The 17,136-nt window shown below is 35.8% G+C and overlaps 1 protein-coding gene across 3 annotated transcripts in view; it reads right to left on the bottom strand.

Annotated features, from left to right (window-relative positions):
- ARHGAP32 (Rho GTPase activating protein 32) overlaps window positions 1-17,136 on the bottom strand; it is a 271,983-nt gene that overhangs the window by 146,711 nt on the left and 108,136 nt on the right. The gene's annotated exons all lie outside the window — the stretch shown is intronic.

Raw genomic sequence — 17,136 nt, 5'->3', positions numbered from 1 at the left:
AACCAAGAGATTTTTTTCCTTTCCTCTTCCAACTTGGCCCAAGGACAGGCCTGACAGCAGCACTTCAGCTGCAGCATGCGCACGTAAGACCCTAAGTGAAGAACCCATTCTTCTGAAGAGAGGTACAATAAAAGAGGACCCTGTTGTGTAAAGACTGTGGGGGTAATCCTTGGGGTTTTTTCCTCTCACACTTTTTCTCTCTGTACTTAGACCTAACAGCAGCCCCACTCAGGAAAAACTGCATGCGCTAAAGCGCCATCTTTCCAGCCAGAGAAACCATGAAAAGCATCATCTGAGGGCAGACGGTGTGCAAAATCCCCAATAAAGGTAAGAGTACAGCAGATGCTATGGAACTGAACTGATGTTGAAACCAACAGCTAAAGAAGTCCAGAAAGAAATTTCAATCTAAACCCAGTCAGGCTGATGCCTGATAAGATAAAAAAGTCAACACTCTCCAGAGGATTTCAACAGGAGTCAGATTCACAGCATAACATTCAAAGAGTCCATGATACAGTCCAAAATTACTAAACACACCAAAAACCAGTAAAATGTGAACAATTCCCAAAGGAAAAGATAATAAAGAAGTGCCAAATATGAGATGAAACAGATGTTGGACTTACCAAAAATTTTAAAGCATATATACTCATACACAATTGCCCCTTGAACAACACGGCAGGGTTAGGGGCACTGATCCTCCTTCCACAGTCAAAAATCTAAGTATAACTTACAGTCGGCCCTCCATATACGCAGGTCTTCCATATCCGAGATTCCACATCTGCAGATTCAATCAACCATGGATCAAGCAATACTGTAGTATTTGCTACTGACAAAAATCTGCATGTAAGTGGGCCCATGCAGTTCCAACCCATGTTGTTCAACAGACAACTGCATTATAAACATGCTTCATCAGATATTGAAATCAACAGAAAAACAGTAACTCCTTAATGAAATATGTAAACTAAAAAGACAGACCAAATTAAAAACTTTAAATTGAAAAATGTGGTATCTGAAATAAAACATGCTGTCTTGGCTCCACAGCAGAATGGAGATGACAGAAGAAAAGAGTTAGTGAACCTGACAATTTATCCAATGTATAGAGCAGATACTTAGAAGTTTTTTAAAAGACTGAAAAATGTGAATAGACCCATATATATACCCATGGTAAAGAAACATACTGGCACAGAAAAAAAAAATACTATTTGAAGAAATAATTCCAGAAAACATTACAAATTAGTTGAAGGATATATATTTACAGATTTAAGAAGATTAACAAAATTAAAACAATAAAAGCAAAGAAAACCACAAAGCATCATAAGCTGTTGAAAACCAAATATAAAGTAAGTATTTTGAGAGCAGACAGAGAAAAAATAAATATTACGTATAAGGTAATAAGGATTTAAATCCTTACTGGATTTCTCATTAGAAACCAAGAAGACCAGAAGATAATGGAGAAACATTTATAAAATGCTGTAAGAACTCTCAACCCAAAAATTACATCATGTGAAAATACCTTTCAGAAATGAAGTAAAAGAACATACTCAGATGAAAAAAATTAAGAATTTATCACCAGCCCATAGGCTCCAAAAGAAATGCTAAAGAAAGTTCTTCTTATAAATGGAAAATGATAACAGTAAAATTTGAAACCTCTGGTATAAAGGAAGAGCAAGAGAAATGGTAAATAATTGGATAAATGTAATAAATCATTAATCTCCTCTGAAGTTTTTAAAAATATATGTGCCAGTTAAAAGCAAAATTATAACACCGTTTGATGTAATACTTTAAAAAAGTACAACATAAAGGGGGAAGATAAAGGAACCTATGTGGTGACAAGGTTTCTACATCTTACTTGAAGTATAAAATAATAATTCTAAGGAGAATATAAAAAGTTAAAAAAATGAAACCAACAACAGATTTAAAAGATAAAACACCGTGAGCAGGTAGATTATCCTAGGAATACAAGATCAGTTTAATATCTGAAAACAAATCAATGTAGTTCATCACATTAACCAAAAAAGGGAGAAAAAAATCACGTAATCATCTCTGAAGCAGTAAACACATTTGAAAAAATTCCAAATCCTATTCATGAAAAAATAAAAATCAGTAAACAGAACATCCTTAATGTGATAAACAGTATCCAGAAAGAAACTAAAGGAAACATCATACTGAATGATGAAATATTTAAAGTTCCCTCCTCCAACATCAGGAACAAAACAAGGATGCATGCAATTACCACATCTATTCAACATCATTACAGAGTGCCTAGCCAGTGCAATATGGAATATATGGAATATATATGCACATATAAAATCCAAAAGAATTTACAAACTCTTAGAATTAACAAAAGAATGCATCAATGTCTCTCGGCATAAAATAAATATACAAAAATTAATTACATATCTATATATTAGCAGAAAATAAAATTTTAAAACAAGAAACTTTTACCTACAACAATAATTATAATAATATTGAGGAAAACATCAAATCCCTAGGAAAATACCTATTATATGAAAAACCTCTACACTAAGAACTACAAACGTTTTTCAAAATATAAGAAAATATAAATTAAGAGATGTACACATACACACACCTCATTTGCATAGCTTGGAAGACACAATACTGCCAGGGTGTCAGTTTCCCCCAAAATTATCTACAGATTTACCTGTGTAAATTGGCAAGCTAATTCTAAGGATGTATATGGAAATGCAAAAGACATAGAAGTGCCAAGGCTAAGAAGAGCAAAGCTGGGATACTTACTCTACCAGATAACAAGGTATGCTATAAAATTAAAATAACTAAATATGGTATTTCCCCAAGAACAGAAAAGTGGATCAATAGAGCACATTAGAGAATTCAGGCAGCAGCCAATAATATGGCCATCTGATTCAGGACAAAGGCACGACTGCAATTAAGTCAGGAAAAAGGACAGTCATTTTAATAAATGGAATCTTTTTTTTTTTTTTACCATTTTCTTCTTATAATGGCAAAAGTACAAAGTTCCATATGAATAAGGTTATTCTTTGCAGGACTGTCTCTAGCAACTAAAAGGTGGAAACAACCTAGGTGCCCATCAAAAAGGGAATGGTTAAATAAACTGTGTTCCATCCACACAATGGAATAGCCACAGCTATAAAAGTAATGAGGAAGATTTCAATCTATTGCTATGAAGTAACCCTCTGCATATATTGAGTGGGGGAAAAAAACATTACATAAGAACAGGCTACCCTTTATCTAAAAAGAAGGTAAATATGAACATTTTGTATATAAAATTTATATTATGTATAATTTGTTACACTTAAAAAGTGAGAAACGATGACCAATTAGAATGTTCACATATGAAAAAAATAATAAAACGTTCACATATGAAGAACAAAGAGACAGGGATAGAAGCCTGATTTTTCTGAATGCTTTATTCGGTCATTCAGATTTTAGGGCCATGTAAATAAATGTTTTAAATATTTGTAAAAACTAAGTTAAATTAAAATGGGGGAAGAAGGCAAACTCTTAAAATCAAAACCCAAATAAAATAAATGAACATAATCATTTAAAGCTGGAAGCTTAAGCACACAGAGAGGAATTACTTCAAATGACAGTAATGCAAAGTAACACATTCCAAATATGATATATCCTACAGATGAAAGGAAACAAATTGCTTTCAATAATAGTTGCATTATTCCTTTAAAACTATTAAAAGTAGATTAAATCAAACTAGTAATTGTTAAGGTCATTAAAAAGGTTTTCAGCATAAGACATAGTTCAAATATAAAGCAAAGACATTAAGTAGAAACCCTTACTCATTTCCTTTGGGGGGCAAGTGGCAGAATGGCAACAGACAAATGTAGAAGGCATACTGAAACTAGATTACAGCCAGGTATATAGCTGAGTCTTCTGTGATAGGCTAGTGGATACAATTTTTAAATGGGAATTCAATATTACTACAATGAGACGAATGTGGAGCTGATTATATACTCAAGAATGTGAAGTAAGTGTCAATGGCACTGCAAGTTACTGTGTGACAGGAAAGAGGCAGCAGATCACAGGGCTGTTTTATTCCCAAATTTATCAAAATTTTTATAAAAGACAAAAACATATATGACGTATTTATCAATTTCATAGATAGGAGAAAACTTAAAAGCATATTAATACTCTGAGGGACAGAATTCAAGAGATTTTATTTAATAGGTTGCAAAGACCAACTAAAATGATTATAAAGTTCATCAAGAATAAAAATTAAAGCCTTCAATTTATATTCAAAACTCAATTACATAAGTACGGGGGAACACACTTTATTTGACAAGAATTTGTGTAACAAAATCTAAGCCCTATAGTTTACCACAAGCTAAACATAAGCCAAAAAAAAAAAAAAGAAACCCTCACTGGTAAAAAACTAATGCAGACTGAAAAAACTGTATCATCTATAACAAGGGAAGTATTTGTTTCTCCATGACCTGAACCAGTTAAACCACATACTGTAGAGTTCATCCATTTCTGGAAAACATAATCTGATGTTGAAAAATTGCAAAAATAGGAACTGGCAATGTTTTATCCTGTTTGCTTCTATGCTCCCTAACCCAGAAAAATATTCTCATTCCTACCACTGGTACAGATCTTTAAACAATCCTTCAAATGCCAATTCTCTTGATCCCAAATCCAAATAAAACTCTAATGCTGAATGGGTAACTGTAAACTGATTTAGCACCAGTATAACACACTATCCTCTGATACAGAACCATAGCGCTGGCTGCTTCCACAGTGAGCCCCATACAATGCCTGCCCCTTCCATATTGTCTACGTGTGTGACTATCTTCTCCAAATACTATGAAGTCCATCTTAACAGGTATCAGCAGGATGCTAATGGGTATTACACATTTTTAAATAAGGAAAAAAAGAGTATGGGAAGGTATTTAACACATAATCACAGAACTTCAAGAAATCTCATTCAGCCATTCCACCGTAGAGAGGAAACTGAGACCAAGAAAGAAGCAACCTGCCATAGTGCATTAGCTGCACGGGTTAAACTGAATTATCACAAAACCTACTACCTCTAATATAGGCATATGGAAGTAAAAAAGTTCAAAGACTGGAATTTTTTTTTTTTTTTTTTTTTTTTTGTGTTACACGGGCCTCTCACTGTTGTGGCCTCTCCCGTTGCGGAGCACAGGCTCCGGACGCGCAGGCTCAGCGGCCATGGCTCACAGGCCCAGCCGCTCCGCGGCACGTGGGATCTTCCCAGACCGGGGCACGAACCCGTGTCCCCTGCATCGGCAGGCGGACTCTCAACCACTGCGCCACCAGGGAAGCCCTGGAATTTTTTTAAATGAGAAATTACAACAATGATAAACAGCTCTATTCCTATCAAAATATGAAAGACTAAAAATTTTTAAGATTGAAAATATATGGCACAAAAGCCCCTAAACATTATAGTATGAATTAACAAAACTTCTTAACAAGTAATGTAGGGATCCTCACACTCTTTGGTTAAGTAATTCCCCATAATAGTAAAAAGAAAAGGCAAAGTTCACCATAAAGATATTCATCAAAGTGAAGAGTATAAAACAAGCTCAAGGTCCTACTAACTAATAAAATATCAAAACACATTCTGTATTATAGGGTATTATGTAGTTATTACATTTGTTTATTAAGAGTTTTCATTTAATACCAATTACAACACACTGTATATATATATTTCTTCCAAGCAATAGGTTTTATGGAGTATTAGTGGTTTTAAAATTTCTTGAATATTTGTAATTTTCATCAACTAATGTTATCACATATGTTAAACATATTATGAAGCATAAATAACAAAGAAAAACTATATAACACTGTTAAGCAAAAAAATTCTAAACGGGCCCCCAACTCCACCCCTGACAAAATTCCCACCTCCTGGTTATTCAAACATTAACCTAGGTAATGCTGTGAAAAGATTTTGCAGATGTAATTAAAGTCTCATGTCAGTTGATCTTAAAGTATGAAAATTATCTGGGTGAGCCTAATCTAATCACATGAGCACTTCAAAACCAGAGTTTTCTCCAGCTGGTAGCGAAAGTCAAAGACAATTTACAGAATGAGAAGGACTTGAGGTGCAACTGCTGGCTTTGAAGATTGAGGTAACCAAGTGAGAAGGAATTCAGACAGCCTACAGGAGGAGAAACAGTCCTCACGCCACCCCACACCCTGCTGGCAGCCAGCAAGGAAACAGGGACCTCAGACCTAGGAACCAGAAGGAATCACAAGGAACTAGATTCTGTCCACAACTGAATGATGTGGGAAGCAGATTCTTCAGTCTTCAGATGAGCCAGACCTAGCCAACACCTTGATTTCAACCTTATGAGACCCTGAGCAGAAAACCTAGCTCAGCTTGCCCAGACTTTCTACCGACAGAACTGTTAAGATAACACATGGGTATTGTTTTCAGCCCCCAAATTTGTCATAATTTCTTACACAGCAGTAGAAAACGAATACTAACAATGTGGACATTTAAGACCCTAGAAATTCCCAAGCGACCTCAGGCTTTAAGTGCTCCTTTACTTCTCATGCAATTAAAACTCTCTCTCTTCCCAGGACTGTGAGGCAAAGGCTCAGAAGCTCTTGCCTTCCAGAACTCCCAGAACTCCAAAGAATGCACTGACTTCAGTACTTGCCCAAGACTCTGCTGAAGCACCCCTCACAGGAGTATGCTCCCCACACGAAGGCAAGCCCTGGAAGAAACTGCGAATTCTGCAGGTGGGGTAGGTATCTGATGGGAGGTGTACAGATGTGACTCAGTGCAAGAGCCATCTCTCCCTTCTCCCTTGTAACCCTGTGTTTCACTATGCACACTAAAATCTGTTCCATTTCCCATCTGCAGCTCTCAAGACCCTCACTCTTTTCTGCTATGAGGAGGAAAACTGAATCTCTTTCCCTATCCATGGCAATGTTTTGTATTCCCCCTTCACAGGTGTCCCTACACTATGTCCACCAGCCAGTCTTTTCCAGAGGTCTCTTCCCTCCAGTAAACCAGCCAACTCCTTCACCTATGACACTTCCCATAATGTAAAATGGGGAATATTCTATTTTCTCTTTGCTGCAGCACCTTAATAACAAGGTAGAAAGCTTATATTAAATGGAGAAAAAAAGGAAACAAAATGGTGTACGGTTTACAACTGTCAAATCATATTCCCAGACATGATGAGAAAGTGAAATATATCAACAAAGCAATATTCTTTGAAACTAACAATTCGGGGAAATTTATATAAGAAAATCATGGTTATATGGATGTTAAGTTAAAAACTCTTTGATTATAAGAAATCATGAAGGAGCTGCAATGAACATTGTGGTTCATGACTCTTTTTCAATTATGATTTTCTCAGGGTATATGCCCAGTAGTGGGATTGCTAGGTCGTATGGTAGTTCTATTTTCAGTTTCTTAAGGAACCTCCATACTGTTCTCCACAGTGGCTGTATCAATTTACATTCCCACCAACAGTGCAAGAGGGTTCCCTTTTCTTTACACCCTCTCCAGCATTTATTGTTTGTAGATTTTTTGATGATGGCCATTCTGACCAGTGTGAGGTGATACCTCATTGTAGTTTTGATTTGCATTTCTCTAATGATTAATGATGTTGAGCATTCTTTCATGTGCTTGTTGGCAATCTGTATATCTTCTTTGGAGAAATGTCTATACAGGTCTTCTGCCCATTTTTGGATTGGGTTGTTTGTTTTTTTGATATTGAGCTGCATGAGCTGCTTGTAAATTTTGGAGATTAATCCTTTGTCAGTTGCTTCATTTGCAAATATTTTCCCCCATTCTGAGGGTTGTCTTTTCGTCTTGTTTATGGTTTCCTTTGCTGTGCAAAAGCTTTTAAGCTTCACTAGGTCCCCTTTGTTTATTTTTGCTTTTATTTTCATTTCTCTAGGAGGTGGCTCAAAAAGGATCTTGCTGTGGTTTATGTCACAGAGTGTTCTGCCTATGTTTTCCTCTAACTACTGGGCATATATACCCTGAGAAAACTGTAATTCGAATAGACTCATGTACCACAATGTTCACTGCAGCACTATTTACAATAGCCAGGATATGGAAGCAACCTAAGTGTCCATCAAAAGATGAATGGAGAAAGAAGATATGGCACATATATACAATGGAATATTACTCAGCCATAAAAAGAAACGAAATCGAGTTATTCGTAGTGAGGTGGATGGACCTAGAGTCTGTCATACAGTGAAGTAAGTCAGAAAGAGAAAAACAAATACCGTATGCTAACACATATATATGGACTCTAAAAAAAAAAAAAGGTCATGAAAAACCTAGGGGCAAGATGGGAATAAAGACACAGACCTACTAGAGAATGGACTTGAGGATACAGGGAGGGGGAAGGGTAAGCTGGGACAAAGTGAAAGAGAGGCATGGACATATATACACTACCAAACGTAAGGTAGATAGCTAGTGGGAAGCAGCCGCATGGCACAGGGAGATCAGCTCGGTGCTTTGTGACCACCTAGAGGGGTGGGATAGGGAGGGTAGGAGGGAGGGAGATGCAAGAGGGAAGAGATATGGGGACATATGTATATGTATAACTGATTCACTTTGTTATAATACAGAAACTAACCACTGTAAAGCAATTATACTCCAATAAAGATGTTAAAAAAAAAAAGAAATCATGAAGGAAATATACCAAAATAATCTCTCCACTATGGGAAATCGGATTACTGGTCTCTTTTTTTTTTAAAACCACTCTTCTGCATTTTCTATGTTAGCATGCTAAACATTATCAGTGTCTATGAATTATAATTACAATCCAGCCATCAGTCAAAAGTAAACTGTTAAACACCACACAGTAATAAAAGAGCTAAAGATATTCATTTAAGGAGCATTTGCAGTATCTTTCTTTCCTTTTATTCAAATTGCAAATGTTTTCCTAGCTTGATGGGTAAAAGAAACCAGTCTCAGCACCACATATGATGGACACCTATCAATCCAAGGAACAACAAACAAAATACACACCTCCTCCAAAATTACCTCTTCCTCAAATTTATTCCAAAAGAAAAAATCCAGCTGCTCTATCAATCCTCATTCTTCTTTAGAAAGCAGGCATTAGACAAGAAACGCAAATGTTCGCAAGGACATGGAGAAGAAGGTACCCTCATGCACTGTTGGTGGGAATGTAAACTGGTGCAGTCACTGTGGAAAACAGTATGACGGGTACTCAAAAAACTAAAAATAGAACTACCATATGATCCAGCAATCCTACTTCTGGGTATTTATTTGAAGAAAACAAAAAGACTAACTCAAAAGATATATGTACCCCTATGTTCACTGCATTACTGTATAAAAGCAATCTAAGTGTCCACCAGTAGGATGAATGGATAAAGCACATACACACACACACACACACACACACACACGCACACACACACACACACACACACACGCACACAGAGGAATATTACTCACCCATAAACAAGAATGAAATCTTGCCATTTGCAACAACATGAATGGACCTTGAGGCTATTTTGCTAAATGAAATAAGTCAGACAGACAAAGACAAATACTGTATGATTTCACTTATATGTGGAATCAAAAAAAAAAAAAAAAGAACAAACAGAACAGAACAGAAATAGACTCACAGACAGAACAAACTGGTAGTCACCAGAGGAGAGGAGGGTAGTGGGATGAGTGAAATAATGAAGCGGATTAAGAGGTACAAACTTCCAGCTATGAAATAAATAAGTCATGAGGATGTATGTATAGCATGGTTGACTATAGTTAATGACTTTGTATGGTGACAGATGGTAACTAGATTTATCCTGGTGTTCATTTTATAATGTATAAAGATACCAAATCACTGTGTTGTATACCTGAAACTAACATAATATTGTAACATAATATTGTAAGTCGATTATACTTCAATTTAAAAAAAAGAAAGTAGGCAATAGAGAGGGAAAAAGTCCAAACACAAAGAGCATTTTTTAAAAGTCTAAGAAAAGTGTACCAATGGTCTCACTTTTGTTTTAAAAAAGAAAGGAAAGAGAGAAGGGGAAAAAAGAAAAAAAGAAGAGAAGAAAGGAAAAGAAAAAAGAATTCATATTAATATCTGAGAAATGATATAAAAATGTAGGAAAATTCAGGGCATTTTTCAAGGAGAAACAAATAGTTCAATTTGTCCAGAGAATGACAATTTCATTCATTCAAAAAATATTTACTGAGAATTTACTATGCCAGGCAAGGGTGCTAAAACAGTAAACAATAGTGATGAAGTCCTCATACTCAAGGAGCTTACACTCTAAGGGAAAAGAAAGACAATAATCATACAAATATTCAGGATTTGCAAGTACTACGAAGAAAATTAAAACAGAGTAAGAAAGAAAGAGAGAGGAGGATAGGGTTATTACTTCACCTAAGGTGGCAAGTAAAGGCAGCACTGAAGTGTAACATCTGAAGAAAGGTCTGAAGGCGGAGCGAGAGCAATCTTTGCAGATTGTGTAGGAAGAGCACTTTCCAGGAGCAGAGAACACAAATATAAGGCCCCAAAGGAGGGGAATGTTTGGCTTATTTGAGAAAAAGTAAGGAGGTCACTGTGACTGGATCAAAAATGATCAAGCTTTTGCTTTTAAGAAAAATGAAATGAAACCATTTATAACAAATGCAAGGTTTTGAACCTGGGGGACTGGAATAAAGTTAGCGTTATTAACATAAACTAATGTTAAAAAGAAACAACTCATTTCAGGGAGAGGAAAGACAGGATTTAGTGAAAATGTGTAGCCCATGGTTTCTACAGGACCTTCATGTAGGGAATGAACTCTTACAGGGCTAGAGCTATGGACATGGCAGTCATCTGTACAGAGATGACAGTACAATCTACAGGAACAGTAAAGAACTAGCAAGAAATAAACATAAAGAGACAAAGTACAGACCCCTGTGAATACCTACATTTAGCAGGTAGGAAGAAGAGAGACAGGAAAAGACCAAACCTTCAGGAGTGAGTGGGTGTGACTGTGATGTGCGAAGTGTGAATTTCTGTGTGTGCATGAGTGTGTGTGTGTGTGTGTGAGAGACAGAGAGAGAGAGAGAGAGAGAGAGAGAGAGAGGGAGAGAGGGAGAAAGAAAGAAAGGGAGAGCGCGAGAGAGAGCACGCTCCAGCACCCGCTTGTTGCTGCAGAGGGAGAAGGCAGAGGAGGGGGACAGCATGTGCCGGAGCACACAGTGTTGACAACACTGGGCATTAACTTTCTGTCTTCCTTTTTCAATTTTTTGGTATTTTGGGAGTTCAAAATTTGTAACTGGTTTTAATTTTCCTGATTCTGGTTGTTAGCACATGTGTGAGCATTTTCAGCCAGGACTATTGACTTTATTTTATCAATAATAACTTCATTTGCTACAACATGACCTGCTGTAGCACTGAGCCTTGAACACATTTATTTTAATGGTAGAAAAAGCAACTGAAACTGTTCCTAACAAAAAAATTCAAGAATTAACAGGCTCCATTTTGAGAATTTTGCAGTGATCAATACTAAAAATAAAGTGAATGGAAAAACACTAAGAAGTATGACAATTAAGGTGATTTTAGTTAAAATATTCAAAACTGGTGAAAGATTCTCTCTCTCTTCAGGTGTTTAATCTTATTTTTTTAAGATCCTAATATTTATTTCCTAAATGATATCATTGTTAAATAACTTCAAATAAATATTTCAATTTAGTAATTTAGAAAAATTATATAGCTTTTTATTAGATTTCTTAAAAAACTTAGTTTTAGCTATACATTTATGAAGAGTAATAAATAAATCATAAGCCATAAATCACAAAAGGATAGAGCCCTCTTTTAGGGTTTACTGTTGTTGCTGTTTTGACTTAAAAATGACTATGTAGTACAGACCAATTACCAGTAAGGAGATTAAATGAGTAATTAAAAAGCTCCCAATCAACTGAAGTCCAGAACCAGGCGGCTTAACCAGTGAATTCTACCAAAGACTGAAAGAAGAATTAATACCAATTCTTGTCAAACTCTTCCAAAAAATAAAAGAGGAAACTCTTCCAAACTCATTTTAAAAGTCCAGAATTACACTGATACCAAAGCCAGGCAAGGATGCAACAAGATAAGAAAATTACAGGCCAATATCCCTGGTAAACATTGATACAAAAATCCTCAAAAAAATATTAGCAAACCAAATTCAGCAAAACATCAAAAGGATCATACATCCATGATCAAGTGGGATTTCATCCAGGGATACAAATCTGGTTCAACATCTGCAAATCAATCAACATGATACACCACATGAACAAAATGAAGGATAAAAATCATATGATCATCTCAACAGATGCAGAAAAAAGCATTTGAACAAAATTCAACGTCCACTTATGATAAAAACTCTCAACAAACCAGGTATAGAGGGACTGTACCTCAACATAATAAAGGCTATATCTGATACAGCCACAAATAACATCATACTCAACAATGAAAATGTGGAAGCTTTTCCCCTAAGACCAGGAGCAAGACAAGGATGCCCACTCTTGCCACATCTATTTAACACAGTATTGGAAGTCCCAGCCAGAGCAATTAGGCAAGAGAAAGAAATAAAAGGTATCCAAATTGGAAAGTGATAGTGTTACTATCACTATTTACAGATGACATGATATTATATAAAGAAAACCCTAAGAACTCCACCAAAAAAATAACTGTGAGAACTAATAAATTTGGTAAAGCTTCAGAATACAAAATCATTATACAAAAATTAGTTCCATTTCTGTAAACAAATAGTGAACTGAACTATCAGAAAAAGAAATTAAGAAAACAATCTCATTTACAATTGAGATTCAACAAATTGAATAAAAAAGAATAAAATACCCAGAAATTGACTTAACGAAGGAAGTGAAAGACCTGAACATTGAAAACTATAAGACACTGATAAAAGAACGTAAAAAAGATACAAATAGAAGGATGTTCCATACCCATGGATTGGAAGAATTAATACTGTTAAAATGTTCATTTTACCCAAAGCAATCTGCAGATTCAATTCAATTGAATTCAATGCAAAACCAACATTCCAATGGCATTTTTCACAGAAATGAAACAATTCTAAAATTTATATGGAACCATAAAAGACATGGAATAGTCAAAGTAATCTTGAGAAAGAAGAACAAAGCTGGAAGCATAATACTTCCTGCTTTCAAACTATATTACAAAGCTATAGTAGTCCAAACAGTATGATACTGGCATAAAAACAGACACATAGATGAATGGAAACAAACAGCCCAAAAATCAGTCCACTTCTATACTGTCAATAAATTTATGACAAAGAAGCCAAGAATATACAATGGGAAAAGGACAGTCTCTTCATAAATGGTGTTGGGAAAACTGGACAGCCACATGCAAAAGAACAAAACTGAACCACTATCTTACACCACACACAAAAACTAACTCAAAAAGGATTAAAGACTTGAGCATAATAACGTGAAGCCATTAAACTCCTAGGAAAATACATAGGTAGTTAAGCTCCTTGACATCAGTCCTGGAGATGACTTTTTGCATTTGACAATAAAAGCAAAAGCAACAAAAGCATAAAACAGACAGGTGAGACTACATCAAACTGAGAAGTTCTACACAGCAAAGGAAACCATCAACCAAATGAAAAGGTAACCTTTCATGGGAAGAAAGGGAAAGAAAATGGGAGAAAATTTTTGCAAATCATATATCTAGTAAGGGATTAATATTCAAAATATAAAAGAACTCACACAACTCAATAGCAAAAAGAAAAAAAAATCCGATTAAAAAACTGAGCAGAGGCCCTGAATAGACATTTTTCCAGAGAAGACATACAAATGGCTAACATGTACATGAAAGGGTGCTCAATATCACTAATCATCACGGAAATGCAAAACAAACCCACAATGGGTTATCACTTCATACCTGTTAGAATAGCTATTATCAAAAAGATAAAAAATAAGTAACAGCAAGGATGTGGAGAAAAGAGAAATAGTACCCTTGTGCACTGGTAGTGTAAATATAAATGGTGCAGCCACTTCAGAAAACATTATGGAGGTTCCTCAAAAAAATGAAAATCAGAGCTACCATATGATCCAGCAATTCCATTTCTGGGTATTTATCTGAAGAAAATGAACACACGAATTCGACTGTTAATTACAGCATTATTTACACTGGCCAAAAAATGAAAGCAACCTAAGTATTCATTGATTGATGAACGGATAAAGAAAATATGGTATATATACACAAAGGAATATTATTCAGCCATAAAAAAGAAAGAAATCTTGCTATTTGTTACAATATAAATGGACCTTGAGGGCACTATGCTAAGTGAAAAACAGAAAGACTAATACCATATGATCTCACTTATATGTGGAAGCTTTAAAAATGTATAATTAATTAAATTGAACTCAAAGATACAGAGAACAGACTGGTGGTTGCCAAAGGTGGGTGAGCGAAATGCGTTCAGGTGGTCAAAAAGTACAAACTTCCAGCTATAAAATAAGTAAGTCCTGGGACATAAAGTACAGCATGGTTACTATAGTAAATATACAATATTTACAGAGTTGTATATTTGTAAGTTGCTAAGTGAGTAAATTGTAGAAATTCTCATCACAAGAAAAAAAATCTGCAGCTATGTGTGGTAATGGATGTTACCTAGACTTATTGTGGTGAACATTTCACAATATACACATATACTAAAACATTATATTGTACATCTGAAACTAATATAATGTTACAATCAATTATATCTCAATTTAAAAATGACTGTTTACAAACTTTTTAAAATTCTTAACAATTCAGAAATTTCTGACATTCTTTTAGATATGTATTAAAAAACGAATATTCTGGCTTCCCTGGTGGCGCAGTGGTTGAGAGTCCGCCTGCTGATGCAGGGGACATGGGTTCGTGTGCCAATCCGGGAAGATCCCACATGCCACGGAGCGGCTGGGCCCGTGAGCCATGGCCGCTGAGCCTGCGCATCCAGAGCCTGTGCTCCGCAACGGGAGAGGCCACAGCAGTGAGAGGCCCACGTACCGCAAAAAAAAAAAAAAAAAAAAAAAAAAAAAAAAAAAACTAATATTCTGGGCACACCACACAAATCGATAAAAGTTCAACACTTAAGCCCTTTTATTTCGAAAACTATTAAAAAATTAAATAAATGGAATTGTTTTGGAAAAACATTTTATAAAGGTTTCTCTTAATAAACTTCATTCTCAACGTAATATTTCACACATATTATTATTGAAAGAGAAAAAGGTCCCAAACTTTCTTTACTCTTACTTCCTCATTAAAATCAGTATAATTTTCTAGAGAAAGTGCAGTAAAACAGCAGCTCTAATCTCATTTATATCCTTTTCATCATTCGTTGTACACTTTTTGCAACCTTGCAATGTACTATTTATTGAGTGTAATGATTTTTTCAAAAAATAGAATCATAGCACTTGCCTTCAAGAAGTTTACACATAGGGCTTCCCTGATGGCTCAGTGGCTAAGAATCTGCCTGCCAATGCAGGGGACACGGGTTCGAGCCCTGGTCCGGGAAGATTCCACATGCCGTGGAGCAACTAAGCCCGTGCGCCACAACTACTGAGCCTGCACTCTAGAGCCTGTGAGCCACAACTACTGAGCCCACGTGCCACAACTACTGAAGCCCACGCACCTAGAGCCCGTGTTCTACAAGAGAAGCCACTGCAATGAGAAGCCCACGCACCACAACGATGAGTAGCCCCCGCTCGCCACAACTAGAGAAAAGCCTGCGTGCAGCAGCAAAGACCCAACACAGCCAAAAATAAAATAAATTAATTTTAAAAAAAGTTTACAAATAAAGAAATTAGAGTACCAATATAATAATAAAAGATGCTAAGAACATATGATACAAATGGTAATTTCCATAAACAAATCAATGTGAACTCCGGAAAACAGAATTCGGTAACTTTCTATGTTACGCGTCATATGACATTTTAATACAGAGTAAACAAACCACCACATAACAAATACCGCCTTTCTTCCCATTGATAAATTCAATGTAGACTTATTGCAGGTTATCAAAATACATGGGAAAACTGTGAAAGATTTCTAAATAAGCAAAAGAATGTATTGAATATCCTTTCAGTGGCATGCTGGCACCTCCAGGGATTACTTGATTCAATAGGGGTGTGGGGCGTGTTTGTCTTCGATGAGACTACTTCACATCTCCTCAGCATAGAAATTTGCAATGTAATGTTATGCTAAAAGGAAAGTATCAAGAGAAGAAACAGAATTCCATAAACACCTTCTAAGCAACAAATATGCTCAATTAAAATCATATGCTCATAAATTGATATATTTGGCAGTACCTGAGGGAAAAGCCATTTTCAAAACTGAAATATGTAAAATCTCATTACAAACCTGCATTGACAAATGAACATTTGCATTCAAATTTTGACAAGAATCACTAACTTTTAACTCCAATTAAGTAAAATGTTATTCTCTGCAAAACAAATTTAATTGTTCTCATTAACAGATCTGAATTACAAAAAGCTATAAAAGTTATAATAGATTAAATGACTATCTCAAACTTATGTGGAAAAACTACACTGCACAGGATTTTCCCACCTAACTCCCAACAAACAAGAACTGCTTTTCCAGTATCTCAGTGAACATCAACTCCATTCTTCAGGCTGATCAGCCAAAGAACTTGAACTCATCCTTGACATCTCTATCTTACTCTCTCTGTCCCATTCATGAGTAAAAATGCTTGGCTTTATCTGTAGAACTACATCCAGAATCGAACCATTTTCCCCATCTACCATCCTGGTTCAAGCTACCATCACTGTCCATCTAATACAGTAACCTTCTAACTGGTCTCCTTATTTCCTCTTTTTGCCTCCCTCTTTAGCCTATTCACAGAGACCAGAGACTTCCTTTAAAATTTTAAGCCAGATCATGTCACTTCTTGGCTAAAAATCCTCCAATGGTTTCCCAGCTCACTCAGCACAAAAAACCAAAGTCCTTATAATGGAGTACAACAAACCACTTCTCTGACCTCATCTCCTCTACTTTTCCCAGCTCAGTTTCAGCCACATGTCCTACTTGTGTTTTTTTTCCACTTGCTTTTTATTTCTATGCTACAGCCTTTAACTTGTTCTTCCACTGCCTAAAATGATCTGTTCCCAGATAAACACACTCCCTCACATCCCTC

This window comes from Phocoena sinus, chromosome 8 (assembly GCF_008692025.1).
Source record: "Phocoena sinus isolate mPhoSin1 chromosome 8, mPhoSin1.pri, whole genome shotgun sequence".
NCBI classification, from domain to species: domain Eukaryota; kingdom Metazoa; phylum Chordata; class Mammalia; order Artiodactyla; family Phocoenidae; genus Phocoena; species Phocoena sinus.
The sequence above is the reverse complement of the archived record's forward strand: the minus strand, read 5'-3'. Positions and strand labels throughout refer to the sequence as shown.